Source organism: Rhododendron vialii, chromosome 7a (genome assembly GCF_030253575.1).
Source record: "Rhododendron vialii isolate Sample 1 chromosome 7a, ASM3025357v1".
NCBI classification, from domain to species: domain Eukaryota; kingdom Viridiplantae; phylum Streptophyta; class Magnoliopsida; order Ericales; family Ericaceae; genus Rhododendron; species Rhododendron vialii.
This window is the reverse complement of record NC_080563.1, coordinates 41,316,569-41,322,568: the sequence shown is the minus strand read 5'-3', so window position 1 is coordinate 41,322,568 and position 6,000 is coordinate 41,316,569.

The window sequence follows — 6,000 nt, the reverse complement described above, 5'->3', positions numbered from 1 at the left end:
CGAAGTGGTAAAAGTATCCATATCAACATCAATATTCCAACTGATCAAAAAAAAAACATCAATATTCCAACGTCATCAGCCTCAGTATTCAGCAAAATTCTAGAGCACCACCAATCCTCATAGCCCCCCAATCTTAGGAGTTGAAAAGAAGTATAACAATGAGTAACCCATATCTTTTGAAGCAATAATAATTAACTTCGTCTTAATCAAAACTCATTGTGCATGTTCTTATTTTCACAACTTCCTAATATTGGGGAGTGGCGTCTAGTTGAACTCAAGAGGAGCCTAATCCTCAATGCTAGCTCTAAGCAAAGGCGAGCACGTTTGGCTCTCAAAAATATGTGAAAAGGAGGGCTCGGTATGTAAAAAAAACACACACACACACAAAGAGAGATCCGAGAGATTTTTTTTGATCAGCTAGAGAGAGAGAGAGAGATGTTGAAGTGGCTCTTCTTATGGAAAATCTTGACTGAGGAGTGGCGTGGTATATATTACGCATCTTCTTGCTCTGGGAATAGTAATATATCAGAATGCAGCTAAAGTGATCAAACAATATCGTCCCACAACTATTAACAGTTAAAACAACCCCCGAAAAGATCTGGCTTGGTTTGTTTAACCCTTCAGAATTGATCAGGCGATGAACAAAAATCAAACGGGCCAGTGCCAGGGGAAATTTAATCAGAGTAAATTCATTTAGCCTCTTTCCCTCCGTAAATCTTATAGCCTTCCACACTGCGTCAGTATTGCAAACGTATCCTTCTTCATTCACCGAAATCACGAAAGCCAAAACCCAAAGATTAACAAACAAGTCCATACAAGAAAACACTATTGGTCCCGAGATACCTACAAGTATGATGCGAAGGGTGCTTTTTAAGATGAAAGTATCATCAGCCCTTGTTATTGGATCAAGAAAAATACCCCAAAGAAGAGCCAAAACAAAGTAGATAACAGCCAAGAATGCAAAAGTTATCCAGAGGGAAGACAAAAAAATCATCCTTCTGAGATTAATGTTAGTGGTTTTCAAAACAATTTCAAGGAGCAAGATAGCAAAAGAAGCGAGCGAGAGGAAAGATTTGGCTCCTATATAGATTTGGCTCCTATTACTACAATCATTTTCTTTGGGAATAAAGCAATGGAGGGACACGAGTTCTCTGAAATGGCAGGACGTAGAGTGTTCCCAGAAGGTGGCAAATAAAAGAAGAGAGTTGAGGACGAAGGAGAAAATTGTTATAATGGTGGGCAAGAGCTTCCTTTTTATGAAATGGCGTTTGATAGATTTCGTCAAAATAGCAAGAAAATTAGAATGCTTATTAGAAACCATTGCAGGAGTTTTCACCATAATGGGTCTGGACAAGCTTTCTCACTGGTTTTAGTTTTGCTAATGGAAATATATATATACATATGCAGGAGCACTATCATTCATGAGCCCATCGTCTATTGGGACCGATACACCACATACCGATAGTGTACCGACGGGAACACGAGGCCCATTCTTGGTCACACACAGATGATTCGAGCCGTTTAATAATTTAAAAAAAAAGTGAATCCGTGAAAAATTAGCTTAATTTGATATGTGTAAGTATTCGATCTAATTTTCTAAACATTTCATCAAGCATTTACATATATCAAATTGAGCTTGTTTTCCATAGGCCCCACACCTTTTTTTAAATCATTGAACGGCTCGAATCAACCGTGCGGGATCTGGAATGAGCTCTGTGTGCCCGGGTGTTCGGTCCCTTTAGCATTAACAGTCATTTATTTTGGATTGAATTTGTCAAATAAGACATTGAATTTTTAAAAAAAACGCAGGTGGTTAAAGAGGAAATTAAGTTGACTGTCTTTAAGAGCTTTTCCTCCTTCCGTTTTTACTGATCTATAATTTCGAGCAATTGATCCACAATCCCTCATCAAGGACCAGGAAATTACCCATATAATCCTGTGTCCAAACACACACTCGCATAGGAGATGTGTCCAAAATCATCCAATGCACATGAATTCCAAATGAATTCCAAATGATTAAGGTGAAATCAATAGGATACGTCCAAAAATGACAAGACAAATTCCTTAAGAATAATTGTGCTAGAGGGGTTAAATAAACGCACAATGTTGGAAAATAAAAAATAAAAAAATTCAAGGAAATGTGCAACAAGGTCTCATTTTTTTTTAGATATTCTTTTTGATATTACATATATAAATATATTAACAATCGACTGAACCATTGTTTTCATGATAACTTATGGTTAGAAATTAGAACTCCTTCTAGATTGTTTTTCTGTAATTTTCTTTACACTAGTCATTTAGGAATTTTTCTATGGTACACAAATCACTTTACGGTATATGGTACTTAAAATGTTACTTTAGTGATAAATACTTTATATTGAGTGGTAAGTATTTCATAAGTAATGATAAGTATTTCACATTGAGTGATTAGTATTCTTACCATTTCATATGAAATAATTCCACGCTGAGTAGTATGTATTTTATATGGAGTGTTAAGTATTTCACTTTGAGTGACAAGTATTTCTATACTTACCATTCAATGCAGAATATTTACAAATTCTTATGAAATATTTACCACTCAAAGTGACTTTTTGGGTACCGTAAAAAAAATACTATTGTGTACCATAGATGGTCTCGTCATTTACGGGTGTAAACTAATTTCTGTATTCGGTCAACGTTCCATTGATGGTCAACTTTTTTTTTTCTCGACAAATAAAACATTTTATAAAACTCGAACCGGGTACATTGATGGTCAACCTTTGCCGGAGTGTTCTACACGATTGTACATCAAATGTGTCTATTTCTTTGTAACCCCCGTCGGAGTGTCCTCTGTTTTATCTATTCTTAATTAATCCTAACTTTCCATAACTTGACTATTTTATTGTTTTTTCAATTTTTTCTTAAATAAATATTTTGGAAAACTAATTAAAATAATAAATGGCAAAATTTTTAAAAATTACTGTGAAAATATATTATTATTTGACTAGATTTCTTTTTAGATCCTGACAGCATATGATCGTCGGTTTGGTAGGTTGTCATTCATTGGTATTTTATTTACCCGTTGTGATGTGTCATGCTAGGTTCTGTTTATTTTCATAATTTCTTTCAAAACATTAATAAAGTTGTTTTGCCCTTCAAAAAAAATCATTTGACTAGATTAAAGGACAAATAACTTGGAAAATGGCATGAAATTGAAGAAAGATACCAATGGCATCTCATTATTCAAATTTAAATAAGACGTCACTTTACAAAAATGAGAGTTGTTTGATAATTTTTTTTTACTTTTAGTCATAATTTTGTACTTTTTAGACTCATCTCGTCTAGACAAATGATTAATCAAAATATTATTATGCGAATCTAAAAAAAGTGAACAAAAATGAACAAAACACACAAATCAAAGTATAAAAAGAAGTTTTCAAAGAATAGACCCTAAGAAAATCAAGCTTGTCAAGTTGATTGTTGTAACGATCCGGATTTTTGACCCAATTTTTTTTCCTAAATATAATATTATTAGAATTATTTTCATTAATGCAATTCTTTTTTTTAAAAATACAATTATGCATGCAATATATACATGCATTCTTTTTAAATTTTTTCTACACACATATGCGTGTATGCACACTCCTTCTCCTCCCTCACCTCATTCTTCTTCTGTCTCTCCCTCTCCTACTCAGTCTCTACCTTCTCCCTGATCATATATTCGTCTTTATCTCATCCACCTCAAAGCCCAAGAGATAAAATTTTCATTAAAATCAATCCTATCCTACACCATCAAAATTCACCTATAAATACCCAACTCCATTGACCCATGAAAATGCCACGATATTTCTCACGCTCCACCGACCAGAAAAGAAGAGAAAAACAGAAGAAAATTGTAACGCCCCGAATTTTGGGTACGTTAAATAAGTAATTTTATTGAAAATAAACTGAGTCTGGCTCTTTATTACAACAAAACTTAAAAGAAGTACTTTTATTACACAAGGGAAGGGAACTAAGGTTCCTAACTACATCTTCGCCTGCTCCTCCATCTGAGCCAGCTCTTCAGCTCCAAAGGCCTCCAAGGTGTACAGCTTACCTTGTTCATCTACAAAGTCTGACACATTATACCAGCGTCGCCACCGATATAATATGTCAGGGTCACCAAAAGGCAACACCGTGAGCTACGAAAGCTCAATAGAAAAATCCTTACCCACTAACCCATAACTTAAAACAACAGGAAAATAATAACACATCGATTTCCACATGATACATAAATACACAGTTAATCATTGACACATCCACATTCATTAATCATCTATCGTTGGTGTCCAAGATTTCCGGGTTTCTCCTACGCAACTCATCGTAGACCGTGTCAACATTTTCGCATACCAATTCATCTTTCAAAAATCATTTGTTTAACTCACACAATTTTGCATTGGCTCCGTACCGCGGATAACTAAGCTACACACCCAACCTCACAATGGTTCCATTTTTCCCGGATCCCATTGGAACACACACAAAACACACTCCACACAATGGGCTACCACGTCCGGCCACATTGAGGTTTCCAAAACATTTCATTTCAAACCAAAATTTATTTTTAACACACCCAACCTCGGTTCCGCCGCGCCAGTCTTCCGAGTATCCTCACAATGGTTCCGCCGCGCCAATAAAACGATAAAGCTCAACCCAACATCCAAATAAAACAGATAAAGGCCCAAGCACCCTAACCCAATCCACCCAAGGACCAGCCCACCCAAACCCTAACCACTTCAATCTCCACCGTCGCACAAACCATCGAAAAAATCAGTCTCGCCGTTAAGCCAAGCCGGCCTCTCTCAGATGTAGAGACCGGCGACGTAAACCGGCCAACGACAATGAAATCAAAGCAATCAAGACAAAGGAGAGCAAACCACCACCACTCACAGCAAGCCCCAAACAAACCTCAGCACAAACTCGATCTCCATCGGTGATTATCAGCAACAGCAACAACTCAAAAGGACGAACTACTGGCCCCGCGCCCGAATGAGAGCTTAGAGTCGCCGCTGCCCGAACTTCGGCATACAAAATGACCAGAACAACCGAGCCATGAGGGCCACATCCACGTCACCACCACCGGATTGAACCACCACCGATCAACACCGCCATCTTCACCAATCATTCACTCGGATTATTATTGTTAATTGCTCTACCTCTATATCCGGCATTTATTTACAATATTGTTCTATGTATCTTCTATTAGGGAATTAGGCTCGTCCACCTAAATCTTTTTGTTTATTTTCATAACTCTGGGTGTTCGGCCCATCCTTTAATATCCACTTAACTCATATTCACCTTCTTAAAATAAATCAAAATAACTCTGCATAGAGTGTATTAACTAAAATTCAAACCTCTCCGGCTCTCCTGGCTTTGATACCAAGTTTTCAGACACAAAGTGGGTACAAACACGAAGTAGGATAGGATCACAAAAGAGAGAGAATATTATTAACTTGCACTATCATGTGACTAACTTGAGTTACAACGGGGAGAAGCTCAGCTATATATAGGCAGCTAAGGCATCTGCTTACATCACTGCATACGACATTATACAGTACAACAATATAATTGCATTAAACTATTTAGCCTAGCCTATAGCCTACAACTATAGCTTTAAAGACTTACGGACAATAATGCCAGAGACAAACTACTATTACACTATTACACCATTGACATGTAAATGTAAATACAAAAGGTAATAGAAACATCTGCATAGTAAACACTAATAATTTCATAACTATGTCATATCCATTTTTTCAAAACTCATCTCGCTATAAAACGAGCTGCTACCAATACAGGAAAAAGAGATCAGAATTGCATGATTATGTTTGAAATCGTAAGATGTACGTACGTAGATCCATATTGTTTTGAACAGCTATCCCCAAAATTGTGCTTGATATAATCCTTAAGGGTTGGCTTGGTGGTCTTACACATGAGGCTTAACAATTTGCTTCGATACAATTAAAATTCCCACAAGTGGACTTT